Source organism: Caretta caretta, chromosome 3 (genome assembly GCF_965140235.1).
Source record: "Caretta caretta isolate rCarCar2 chromosome 3, rCarCar1.hap1, whole genome shotgun sequence".
Lineage (NCBI taxonomy): Eukaryota > Metazoa > Chordata > Testudines > Cheloniidae > Caretta > Caretta caretta.
In genome coordinates, this window is record NC_134208.1 from 176,376,239 (window position 1) to 176,390,747 (window position 14,509).

Sequence of the window (14,509 nt, forward strand, 5' to 3'; positions counted from 1 at the left end):
TACAGAAATGTAATAATTTTATATTACTCAGAACATTGAGTTCAAATAAATTGTTGAACATAAATTATTTCTGGCACCCAGCGCACAGTTTGTGAACTGATAGGATAGTATCTTTTGTAAATTTTCCATTCTGATGATTACAGTGCAGTACAAAGTTTCTTGCTGTGCTATTAAACTAGAACCAACTGTTGTCACTGGCTGACCTCTGTTTATAAGTACGTGGGAACATTATTGAAACACTTCACATAATAGAGAAGAGCTATTTCTCCGCTAGTGAATATCTTTACTTTGGCAAAGATCTCATTCAGTTAGCTCTTTTGAATGAAGTGCAGGATTTCCCCTCCACCCGCAAACTCTCTTAAAGTACAAATGAAGAACCAGCTCCTTTGCCACTTAGTCATGCAAGTAGATGTTACTGACATGAGTGGTCCTGTTGGAATCAGTGATCTACTGTAGTGAATAAAGGTTGCAGAATCAGATCCTAAAATAAGAGCAGAGGCTGAATACTTACTTCTCTCCCTACCCACCGCGCCGCACCATGTTATATAAAATTGCTGAAATGCCGTACATTATGTGCCATTATGTTGGCATGGTCAAATAATAATCCTACAGTCTTCTGTTTGGTCAAGAGTGATTTTGGAATTCCCCTTATCAAGGCATTGAGAATCAACTAGCCTAGATTAGGGCTTCTCAGTGCTACAGTAAATAAATAATAATAGAAGTAGGAAAGAGCAAATAACATAAGGGTGGGTGTTCTACACAGGAGCACTGTGGCACAGGGCTATAAGTGCATGTTGATTAATGGATGGGGGCAATGATTTCCCCATAGAAGGTGCAAGATTGGTAGCTTCAATGAATAGCAGCGCCATGGTGATGGGTTGTAGAAGCCTGAATGCTTCACTTAATGTTCCGTGAGCTTCCTTTGATGACTACTCTTGAGAAGGAAGGCAGGTAAAGGGAACAACTGTCCTGATTCCCCCTCTCCTTCCGAGGCACAGGGAACATAAAAAACAACAAAGAAAATGTGGTGGAAAGTGTTTCTGGAGCAGACAGCAGAAGAAATGAAGTTTATGTACAGTATGTGTGCGCACTGGTGTTAATGGGATTAATTCTCCAAGGTATGTATGCAGCCTGGATGTGTATATTTTAATTTTTTTAACCACATTTTTGTGAGTTATTAATTACTGTTTTCTTGGCAAGTAAACGAGCATTAGTGTCAGGCTTATGTTAACCAGATGAATAACTTATTTACAATACGTTAAATTAACTGTGTGAACCAATTTTCAAATGTTGGTTTATGCATTTTTCTTCTTTACATAGCCTGTGTGATTGCCCCATGGGAAGATGCTTACCCTTCCACCCAAGCTACAAACCCTTTCCAAGAAGTGACTCGGTGGAAGAGGAACAAACAGGAGAGATATTAATGGTTCTACCCTCTTCATTATCTTCCCTGAGTGGTTCTGTTTTAGCCTCTTACCTTCTTCCCCTAGTAACACCAGGACCTTTCAGGATCTGGTGGGCAGAATGGTTGGATTTTTGAACACACCCTTCGCATGAATTATTCAACATGCTGGAGTTAAGGGATAGGGAGAAGATTGTGGTACCTGGAAATGGAAGGCTTCTGGATCCAGTTCAGGAGCTGTGGAACCACCTGAAATCTGTTCCATCTGTGTCTAGAAAGCTAGAATCCCTGTATGATGGCCTGGCCTAGCAGAGAAGAGCAATGGACTGGAAGTCAGACAGGAGTTCTCTTCTAGTTCTGCCGCTGACCTGCTGGGTGACATTAGACAGGTCATTTTAATCCCTCTGTGCCTCAGTTTCCCCAAGTGTACAATCAATTTAATGATATTCCAGGCCTTTCTGTAAAGCATTTTGAGATCTATGGGTAAAAGGAATCTGTATGAGCTAAGTATTATTCTTAATCAAGACCCCAATGCAGGATGGAGCATTAAATATGTGTTTATATTGTGTCAAATATTCAGAAGCTAGTGAATTACTTGTACTTTCAGAAAATATCTGCACATGAAATTGTCTGCACATCTGCATGTATTTGTATGCTGAAAAGGCTGATTGTGTGTGCCCATAGCCTTGGTGCTTCCATATATCAGATTTCCACACACAAAGTAGCTTTTTCACATATAAATGCAGATACCCGTACCGGTGTCAGTGTTTAGACTGAGTTGGTTTACCTGTAAGAATTATGTTTATATGCATAAATACTATATATGCAGTGGTGGTGTAGCTGTGTCGGTCCCAGGATATTAGAGAGACAAGATGGGTACTGTCTTTTATTGGACCAACTCAAATGTTTGTCTCTCTCACCAACAGAAGTTGTTCAAATAAAAGATATTACCTCATCCACCTTGTCTTTCTAAATACTGTATAGTCATGTAGAGTAAATAATATTACTTTAATTTAGTTAAAAAGGTGAGTAGCTTTATTTGGAAGCCTGGCTTTCCTTTGGGAACCTTGCAGATCATTGTGCAAGAGGAATAAGTTTGTCTTCATGTCTAAAATCTGACACATTTCAATGAATCTGACCCTACATGTAACTTGCATGTGAAAAGCCCGAGTGGTCATCTTTCCAGGTAGCTAACAACAAAGGATTTATGAGAGCAGATTAAATTTGGTTGATTTTGTTCTGTCTTTGATTATAAGCTGATTTAGAAACAATTGTGCTGTTCTAACTGAGGGCCGGTGTTCATATTTTTCTTGTAGAAATCAAAATAAATAACTATTAGTTGCTGCCAAAACACCGTAACATTTTCTTCATGATGACACTGGTATAAGGGTAAGTTTGATATAAGGGGAGCTTGGGGGCTGATATATTTTTCTGCCATGTGCATCAGGCCGTTGAATGAGAGATCTTTACATTTATCTCACCCAGACTGTTCTACTTTCCAAACAGTTCTGAAAGAAAATAAGGAGATCAAAGAATTTCACAAAAAGCCCTTCCCACGGCTTATCTGTCTTGAAATGAACTATTAGAGAGATGGCCTGAAAAGCTTACCCTACTTGCTTTGCCTTCTGAAGTGACTGGAAATATAAAATGGGCAATTTCTGCACAGCATCCAGGTTATGACTGGCCCTGGTATAAATGGGGAGAAGGGCACAAAGAGATGTGACAGAATCCTGCCCCTGTGGGAATCACATTACTTTATAGGGGGCAGGCAAGAGGTGCCATCTGAGAGATGGACCTTCTGTGAGCTACCATGGGGGATGCAGCTCTGCACCACCCCAACTTAGTGCAGAGTCTAAAAACGTTTAAAACATTGGCCAGAATATTTGGCTGTCATAGACTGTTTGTCTGCAGGCTAATGTATTATTCTGGAATGGTGGATTTTCCAAAGGTTTTTATTTCAGTTTGCTCCAAAAAGTTTAAAGGAGAACATGCAGAGGGGGTTAAGCTGATGACCATGGCAATCAGCTTGCTGCTGCTCTGAATCTGCATTGCATGTCCAGGCCTAACTAATTCAGTTTGTTGCAGTATTAAGCACTTAATCCTAATCTAAAACCCAATAATTCTGTGGGATGGGAGAATCTCCATTAAACTCCAGGGGCTTTGGATCATGGGATTAGATATTTATGGTGATGGGTGCTATAGAAAACTCTTAAAATAGGTAGTAAGTCTAATCTCCAACAATGATCAGGAAGAACTGTAACAAAAATATGTTTAATAAAAATCAGAGTAACTATCTGACAATCAAAATGATGGCCACAATATTTTGCAAGTTTGTGAAATCTTGGCCCTGCTGAAGTAAACATGAGTTTTGCCATTGACTTCAATAGGTTAGGATGTTAAATTCTGTCTTTATTAACTAATGTAAAAAAATAAATACCTAGAAAATCATGACTGCTGTGGAGAAAGTAAATAAGGAAGTCTTATTTACTCCTTCTCATAACACAAGGACTAGGGGTCACCAAATGAAATTAATAGGCAGCAGGTTTAAAACAAACAAAAGCAAGTATTTTTTCACACAACGCACAGTCAACCTGTGGAACTCCTTGCCAGAGGATGTTGTGAAGGCTAAGACTAGAACAGGGTTCAAAAAAGAACAAGATAAGTTAATGGAGGATAGGTCCATCAATGGCTACTAGGCAAGATGGGCAGGAACGGTGTCCCTAGCCTCTGTTTGCCAGAAGCTGGGAATGGGCAACAGGGGATGGATCACTTGATGATGATTACCTGTTCTGTTTGTTCCCTCTGGGGCATTGGCCACTGTTGGAAGACAGGATATTGGGCTAGATGGACCTTTGATCTGATCCAGTATGGCTGTTCTTATGTTGAAAATGCCCAGGGTCCAGGCTGACACAGGGAATGTATTTATAATTCCCTGTGCTAGCTTGAATGACTCTAAAGCAGTATCACTGACTTTAAATTCTTTTAAAACACACTAATTTATTGTGAAACACATTTCTGTTTGCCCTTTTGCAAACCTCGTGTGCGCTCTAATCCAATGTATGGTAGTGCAGTTAAGTACAAAGTAGTAATTTTACACAGATCCTTGTAAGCAAAAGCACTTTTAATGCAGTATACAAATACAAAGTATCTGTAATTTACACAGACTGCAGGAAAAACTTCATGAAAGAGCTTTAACCTTTGTCAGCTATTTTGATTTATTATACAGGTGTTAATTCCAAATTCATGGTGTACAACAATTTAAAATGCATATTCCAGGGTGTTACATTATTATTGATGTCATCTGTGGCAGAATAATTAAACCAAGTTACCTTCTTGCTGTCTCAGATAGCTGTCCAGGTAGAACTTAACATTCCATAACACTCACTGGTTATGATAGACTGTAATTTCCAAAAGTCTGTGACTTAGTGCAGAGCATATAACAGCTCCCCCATTAGCTGACAGAGTCACTTGAACACCAGCAGCATCTGGTTCATTGGAAAGCACTTTGGGTTACTTTAGGGACATGAAAGACAGAATAAAACAAATTCTATTCTAATTCTAAAAACAACTTGATACATAACAGGAAGCCAGCAGTAAAACCCCCAGAGAAAAAGTAATATACGAAGCCTGCTTTGTGCAAGTTAAAATTGGAGCACAAGCATCCTGCTCAAGTTAAAACCCTAGTCAGAGGCTTCATTTTATATTTCAGTCTAGGCCACAAACACAAAGCATTAGACTAATCTAATATAGAGGTTATAAGAAGCTCTGTACAAGCTCTGAATGCATTAGTTTGAAAACCTAACTTGAATCCATGATATAGCCTTTCTTGACCAGATCAGAGCTTGTTGTTTCCCATTACTTAGCTAGAGTGTGAGGGTGAAGTTAGGTAACTGCTTTGGCAACTCTTAGCCCTCAGCACTCCACAATCCACCTAAGCACATAGTAGGATTGTACAGGTGTCACTCAGCACTACCAGTTGCTATTCCTGCCACAACCTGCCTGGACCATTGCTGACTGGGTTCATAGTATGGGCTGAATATGGGCCAGGGCCAGTAATATAAAGTGGGTGGATGGTGGGGGAAAAAGAAGCATGGCATTAATGCTGTTTTCCCTTCTGATTTCTAGGTAAAAGTTTGTATCCAGTCAGGCTGGCCCACCACAAACTATTTTTATTTCATTTTTTTTTTCAGCAGTGACTTTTAATAGTGGTTTTCCTGGAACAGCCTGGAAACCTAACATGCACTATTTAGACACACACCAAGTACAGCATGAACAACATTGTTCTGCCTACTCCCCTCAAATATCCTTCAATACACTTTGGAGGGATCATCACAAGGAATGAGTGGCCATCTTGGTCTGCATGTCTGTTCATTTACTACTGAGGCCACCAGCAAAGATTATGCTTATCCACTAGGCCTTGAGATCTTTCAATAATGATTTCAATAAAGTTGCTTTCAAATGGTGATAATCATAGTAGTAATAATTTATGAATAACACCCTGCACTCATATATGGTAATACTTTTCACCTCAGACTGCCAAGCAGTAGAGTCCTTTATTTTAAACAGGAATCACTACACCCTCTGCTGAAATGCAGCCAATTCTTGGAAGGAAAGTGGCAGCTGTTTAACAGCACACATTGAAAAAAGGAGTAAAGAGTGAGGTGGCAAAATTTGCAGATGATACAACATTTCTCAAAATAGTTAAGTCCCAAGCAGACTATGAAGAGCTACAAAAGGATCTCACAAAACTGGGTGACTGGGCAACAAAATGGCAGATGAAATTCAGTGTTGATAAATGCAAAGTAATGCAGATTGGAAAACATAATCCCAACTATACATATAAAATGATGGGGTCTAAATTAGCTGTTACCACTCAAGAAAGAGATCTTGGAGTCATTGTGGATAGTTCTCTGAAAAGATCCACTTAATGTGTAATGGCAGTTTAAAAAGCAAACAGAATGTTAGGAATCATTAAGAAAGGGATAAATAATAAGACAGAAAATATCATATTGCCTCTGTATAAATCCATGGTACGCCCACATCTTGAATACTGCATGCAGATGTGGTCGCCCCCCTCAAAAAAGAAATACTGGAATTGGAAAAGGTACAGAAAAGAGCAACAAAAATGATTACTACTTCTCATAACACAGGAACTAGGGGTCACCAAATGAAATTAATAGGCAGCAGGTTTAAAACAAACAAAAGCAAGTATTTTTTCACACAACGCACAGTCAACCTGTGGAACTCCTTGCCAGAGGATGTTGTGAAGGCCAAGACTATAACAGGGTTCAAAAAAGAACTAGGTAAGTTCATGGAGGATAGGTCCATCACTGGCTATTAGCCAGGATGGGCAGGGATGGTGTCCCTAGACTCTGTTTGTCAGAAGCTGGGAATGAATGACAGGGACTGGATCACTTGATGATTACATATTCTGGGGCACCTGGCATTGGCAAATGTCGGAAGACGGGATATTGGGCTAGATGGACCTTTGGTCTGATCCAGTATAGCGGTTCTTATGTTCTTATACAGCAGTTTAGGACAGTAAGTGAAGAAGAATACTCTTATCTTCTTCAAATGTCAGCTACAGCTGACCTGTTTGGGTTTCATATTTGGAAAGTATCTTGCTACCGACTGGGCCATCTAGTCCCCAAAACGTTTGTAAAATGTTCGATAAAAATGAAATTGAGCAGTATTTTTTTTCTGAACTTTTGTCCTCCATCTCAGTAGTGTCTAACCACCTCAGAAGTATAATGGATATCTCCTTGCATTAGCCCTGTGATGTAAGGAAGGATTATTATCCCCATTTTACAGATGGGGAATTGTGGCACAGATAAAGTAAGTGACTCTCCCAGAGTTACAAACAGCTTATCAGATCACCCAACTTTCATGTCCATTGTCTAACCACAAGACCATCCTTCCTCTAGAAAGCAAAGGGCTAAAGGCTATTAGAAACTGATAACCAGGGAGAGAGGAATGAAACTGAGTATTATGTGTATAACAATGGTAGTTCCAACCAACCTGAAGGAAATTAAAGCAGCTGGATTGTCAGAAATATTTTTGTTACATTTGTTACCTCTTGTTTGTATAGATTTCCATTTGTACATTATAGCTACTGATAACACCTCTGATTCAAACTCTGAGAGTGAGAACAGATTTTATAAAATGCACACTGAAAATACTCCAGACTTACAGTTCTTGAAATGTTTAACATTGTGAGCTCTCACCATCTCCCATCATTTCTGGGCGTTCATCCCAAGGAACATGAGACTACTGTGGAAGTCATTTCTTCTAGTCATTCACAGAAGCAATTTTGTAAACACCATGGAAAAATTATTCTTCTGTCTTAATTTTTTATTTAAAAAAAGCCATAATTGGCCTTAAAATAGACACTGAAAAATAGGAAACAATAATCACTATAAATATAACCCCCTTTTTACATATCACAGTCTCTTGTCAAAGGATTATGTTTGAGTAAACTTGAAAGGGCATAAAATTAATATGAGGTTTTATTTCTCTATTTCTCCACATCTCTCGTCTTCCATACACTTGTTCATTTGGCAGATGACACTTTCCAAGATTGGGGTTGGGGGAGATGTTTGAATCTAGGATTCTGGTTCATTAAGGCTCTTGTTTAGTTTTGTGTACTAAGTCCAGTGTATCTGTGCAATTTCAATCAGAAGCAGGAAATGTTTATTCAAGTTCTAATGGGTGGGACGGTTGCTGCAGTTTTAGGTAATTTTAAACAAACTGTTTGAGCATCCTGTTTAAATAGAGTTAAGTAATCACAGTTTTGTGCTAGTTGGGAAAGAGTTTCATACACTCATGATTTGAATAAAATATCATCTTACACAGCATACCAAAGACATGATATATTTATCTGGCTTCCTGTGTATTTTGACTTTTGTATTGATAACAAGCTTAGTACTTTTATAGCACAAAACACTGTCATTTAACAGAAGGTATAATTCACGTCTGAGCTATTTTTGTGTGTTAAATTTACTCTTAATCAGCACACATTCTTAATTTTTCTAGTGTGGTTTTGAAATATTTTTCAGTAGTGTCTGGAAAAATGTGATTCAGATGTAACTTTCAGATGCTGTTTCTTAGAAAAGTCTACTGAGACCATGAACTTAGTTTAAGGACTTAGTGAAAATCAGGAAGAATTTATTCACACCCATTTGTATGAGAAACATAAAAGAAGGAAAAAATGGTACTTGGAGAATGCTGATAAGTCTTATCAACTGTGAATTCTATTTGAAAAGTATATGTTTGATGCCTTTCCTATTTCTGTGCTTTGAGCGGTTGCAGGGATAGATCCTAGAGTCTAAGGCTTGTAATGAAAAGAGTGCTTGCCTGGCATATAGCATGGATACACGTCTTGGATATGAAACTGGGAAACAGATTGGATGATTTATTTCTGCTTTGTTTCATTTCAGTTAATTGGGCTGTGTTCAACTCCATGTGGGGTCACACAGCTCCTAAGGTTCACTTGGGGAAAGGTTTGTGCTCTTGAGCTTGCCAGCAATAATTGTACTTATCCTTGTGCTCTACCAATACATTTTCATTACACTGTGATCTCATTAAATGTTAAGTGAAAAACAAACAAAGCATCGGGTGAATTAAGGGCTCATATAATGATAATATATTCTTAAAAGTGGTAGGCAGTGATCATTTCTTAGTGGTAAACAATACAGCAAAAGCTGTAATTCCCAGTCTCAACTTTTGTTTGGGATGTACATGAAAGTCTGTTCCCCAACGATGGTATCTTTCCACATATAAACAACTAATAGGTTATAGAGAATCATGTATCAACCCAAAACTGATTGGCAAGAATATCTAGGAGGAGGTTCTTGGTCATCAATCACACCTCCTCAAAGATGACGTAGGATGACCCAGTTATGTCCTCAAGGATTATGGCTATTTATTTCTGGAGGCGACCACAGTTTTCCCAACAGAAAAGAAGGCATGGTCTATGCCTCAAAGAACTTAGTCTAAAGAGAGACAGACAGAGAGGGCAGAAAGAACGAAAGAACGAGAGTAGCATATACACAGCTAGGCTAACAAAAATGTCAAAAACTAATGTGGGTGTATATATCTGTAGAGAGGAGGCAGTGATGGGAATCAAGACAGGAGATAATGAGGGCTTGGATGCAAGCTTTTGCTGTGGAGATAAAAAATAAAGGATAGATCTTAGAAATATTGAGGAGGACGAAGAGGCAGGATTTGAGCACAGCTTAAATGAGTGGGATAAGAGAGGCTGAATCAAATATAACCTCAGTTGACAGGCTTTAGTGGCCGAGAGGAAGGTTGTGGAGCTGAGGGTGACAAAGGAAAAGGATAATTGAGAAGGAAGTTAAGGAGTTTGGTTTTGCCAGCATTAATCTTAAGGTGACAGTGAGACAGCCAGGAGGCTATATCGGTGAGGTAGGCCGAGATGGGGGTTGAAGACAAGTCAGGACAGGCAGATTTGCAAGTTATAACAAGATATATAGTTGAAACCAAAGACGGGAAAGGTTAGTACCATGGAAATTCAGATTAAAATTGAAAGCTTTTGTTATTGTCTTCCAGACTGTTTAACCCAAATCCTCTTTGCCCTGAAACACTCTTACCCACGGTCTCTGTTTTAGATTGTTTTCATTTATTATTTTAAGTGTTTTCATTCCTCCATAACTTCTTAGAATTCATGGGAGAGAAGGTTAGACTAAGGGAGAAACAAAAACCTTTTAAAAAATCTTTACTTCAGAAAACATATTTGCTTATTTTATAGTCCTTTGCTTTTTTGGTTTTGCATCACAGATGCCAAGAGGGGATTAATCTATAATAGCTTGTTTGTGATTTTTCCTTTTATTTCAGTTTATGTAATTAAGGAGTTCCCAGGACTGTTTCACATGTTTTTTGTTCATCAAAACATACTTCTCAAATGTTATGGATATGGAATCCAAAAAATAATCCAAACCGGTTTTGGAACAAAATTGATAAATGCAACCAAATCTAATACTTAGCTGCTCTAGGTACTTGGTTGTCAATACTGTACAATACTTTGTTCTGTCCACTTTGTACCCTCCTCATTTTAATGTCTGAATAAATCCTGAACACACATCTAATGAATGACATGTTCTCAGGTGTACCTCAGTTTCTGTACTGGGAAGTGTATGATGAGGGCGAAATCCTGGTTGTATTTAAGTCCATTGGAATTTTGCCATTATCTTCAATAGGCCCAGAATCTCATCCTGAGTGTGTGTGTGTGTGTAATGGGAGAAAAATAGGAGATAACAGAAGAATACATATGTTCTTCGTGTTAGGAACCCAAATTGTGGGTGCAAAAAGTTTAATGGAAGTATATAACAATACATTTTTTTCTCAACTGGTACTGTAGTGATGGGAACCAGAAAAATACCTAGGTAAAAGATTTCTCAAACAGAGTTTGATATAGATGCCAACACATGTGCTCCTATTTTAGTCTAGATTTATGCCCATTCCAGATTGAGCAGATCCTTTCTCTGGAGCATAGGAAATGAAAAGCCAAATAATAGTTTAGAAAAGCCGGGTGTCATAAAAATACAAAAAGAAAAGGAGTACTTGTGGCACCTTAGAGACTAACAAATTTATTAGAGCATAAGCTTTGCTCTAATAAATTGGTTAGTCTCTAAGGGCCACAAGTACTCCTTTTCTTTTTGTGAATACAGACTAACACAGCTGCTACTCTGAAACCTATAAAAATACAAGAGTCCTATTTTCTCCAGGACGATGCTCTCTGTGCCAGTGTTGCAGTATTGACACGATGCATCTTATTATAATGGATTATACAAATTGACATTATACTAAAATAAAAAATCCTCACCTGAATTCTTAACATAAGGAAAACATGATTTTCAAAGACATTTCTGGCTGCCAATTCCAATAAAACTGGCTGTAATACACACCTGGGAAAACTAGGTAGGCTATTTGAAATGTAAATGTATGTAGTAGGAGAGTGTAACCTACAAGAGCATTTTGTAGGCACTTAATGCCATGTCAAGCAAATACCACGGTAGGATAAATTTATCCACAGTGCTGTTAAACCAGCAAATCCAAAACCCAATCTGAACACTTGCCTGGAGAGATGAGCAATCTGTTTGTAGGGCATAACATTGGTCAATACACAAGGTGTCTGATACCCTTTCACATAAACGAAAAAGTACATTTAAGTGTGTATAATATAATCCATGTGAGGCTGCCTTCCATCTGAAAGAATGAAGGGAGATGTGTGACTTAGTACCTTGCCATTCCTGGGATCGGAGTTGTTGCTGAATCCCCTGTGTTCAAACTGAGCACAACACATCTGGCTCCACAATCCAGATTAAATTCTAGATTGGTCAAATCAGGAAAACCTTGTAAAGGATCCTAAACCAAAACCACAGAAATCACATTTTGACCTCAACAGTATGTGATGCTTAGAATTGCCACAGATAGGTGTTTGAGGACTCCAAGCAGAATATGGGCTCTGTTTGGACCAAACATGCAAGTACTATGATTGCATCTACAGAAGTCATTAATTGAGGTAGTGATGTTGAAGTGATTCCCTATGCACCCAACTGGAGTTACAGAGTTAGTCTCTGTGTAGATGAAAGATTAAAGATATCATCCAAGAACTGGGAGCTCATCTTAAGTAACATACAGAAAATATTAATAGGTCTGTGTAGGAAGGAGGGTTCTGCTGAGATTTCTGCATAAGATTTGTTGGGCATCCTCTCTGCTCAAATCAGAGTCAAGAAAGTTGAGCATTTTTGAAAATAGACTGGGATTACAAAAATTCTAGAGGGTACTTCTGTTCATGTAAGGTAGGAGTATCCAAAGGTCATTAAATTTTAGCCTGCAATAAAATCAAGGTCAAGGGGGCAGTATGGGCAGTTTAGGAGATAAATATACAGTCTCCACTCCAGTAGTATCTCCCCACTGAAGAAAGAAACCATAAGCACTGTAATTACGTGTCTTCAACTGCTTCCCTTATCTTCATCTCACAAGGAAATTACTCCAGAATTCTTTCACTCACAGTGCTGAGTAGTATGGAATAGGTGACTTGGCAGTCTCATGACATAGAAAGACTGTTCCTGCAGGATTCTCTATAGCATAGCAAGGACAATCGACAGCATTTTGTGCATTTGATGTCTCTGAGTCCTTTTGTTCTTCTGGTGTAGACGCATCCAGTGGGTTGCATTTTTGGGATTCAGCCAGCATGTCATAGTTAGGTAGCAAATGCTGACCCCTTCCTCCCACTGCCTGATTGTCTTGCTGTGCAGTCATGCCCAGACTCTACCAACTTGGCAGAACATAAAATGCTACAGTGAAAAGGTGATCACTAAAGTAAGAGGTTGGGAGGAATTACTTTAGCCAACTGAATGACACAGACTGTGACCTCTCATCCCTATCATATTTGTAATGTTTTCCCATGTCCTCTCCAAATGGGAAGGTGTAAAACACAGTAATGCTGGGAATTGGTTGTACCTCTCCCATGCAAATCTTCAGAGGCATTCTGCCTGCAGAGCATACAGGTATGCACTACACCTCTTGGAATAAAGATTGGGAATGTTCTGAAAAGAGGTGCTTGCATCTCCTCTTTGGAAGTATAATGTATCCTTGCCCCACATCTCTGCAATCTCTCAGTCGACAGTGTTGCTAAGTCTTGTGATTTTTATTGAGAGTCTCGCAATATTTGTTGCGTTTTTAAATGCTCCAGTTTCTGGAGTCATGGGATTATATGAGCATTTCACTGCTTTTTTTTCTTTTTCTTTTTGTTATTTTAAAGCAAAGTTCTATTCTTCATCATTGCAGAAAAAAGTTGAGAAACGTGACCTGAGGATCAGAATAAAAAAGAACCTCACATGTATTATTTTGTTTGGCACAAATATCATGAGGGTTTAAATCTGATGATTTTTGGAGACCTGTCTCATGATTTTTGAACACTTTGGATTGGCAATATTGAGTCAGTCTGGCAGGTGGCAAGACTATAGCCTATACCATTCCCTTTGGAGTGTCTGTTACTTCTGGCAGCAGTAAGGCTATTGTTTCCCCAGTCTTTCCTTTCAGGAAAGGACTGTGATGGTGGCTGTCTGGTACCAGTCACTGTCAGGTCTAGGCTTGATATTTAGATCATCTACATACATCACTCAGGGCTGTGAAAAATGTCATGCCCTGTGTGACATAGTTAGATCGATGTAAGTCCCAGTATAGTCATGGCCAGGTTGATGGAAGAATTCTTCCATTGACCTAGCTACTGCCTGTCAGAGAGGTGGATTAACTACAGCAGTGGAAAAACCCCTCCGTTGATCTACGACGTCTATACACTACAGTGCTACAGTGGCACAGCTGTAGCACTATAGCTGTGCCACTGTAGCAGCTGTAGTGTAGACATGTCCTCAGAGACAGGATGATGGATAGGATGGACCTCGGGTCTGATCCATTGTGGCAATTCCTATGTTCTGATGTGTACAGTGGGGGTGCTTGCATTTTCTTCCTCTACATCCTCCACTTGTGACCTTTACTAGGCTAAGCAAATGTTTCAAGCCCCCCTTCCGGAAAGCATCCACATTCAGGACAGCACTTAAGCACGTGCTTAATTTAAGTCAGTGGTGTTTAAGTGCTTTACTGAATTTGGGCCTCAGTTAGGGCAGAGTAAAGACAGTCAACTTATATGAGTTCTGAGACCAACTACATTAGATAATATTAGTCCATTAAAAAGTATTAATCTATTAAATGTGTGATCTGTTTTAGACATTGTGCATAGAAAGACGTATTTTAATAATAAAGAATCTGAAAATAGGGTTCCAAGCAAAAGACAAAAGCGCAAGGTGGGGAGGAGTAAGGCTAATGATATAATTAGGCAAAATGCTAAGGATGGGCAATAATCCTTTAGAGAAAATGGGACAGTGATGATAAAAATGTATATACCATATTCTTTGCCTATGCTTGATCTGCATTCACATGCAAATGCGTCATTCACATTTGGTTTCTCAGTGTTGCCAATTGCTGCTATTTTATATTGTGACTCTTATAGTACTTGGTGTTTTTCTGAAAGCCCCAGCTCCCAAAGTCACGTCATTGTGTGAGAATGGCAGCTGGCACTGAAAA

At 38.9% G+C, this 14,509-nt stretch overlaps 1 protein-coding gene across 6 annotated transcripts in view; it reads left to right on the top strand.

Moving 5' to 3' along the window:
• The window catches only part of PRKCE (protein kinase C epsilon), a 524,967-nt gene that overhangs the window by 398,714 nt on the left and 111,744 nt on the right, over window positions 1-14,509 (top strand). The gene's annotated exons all lie outside the window — the stretch shown is intronic.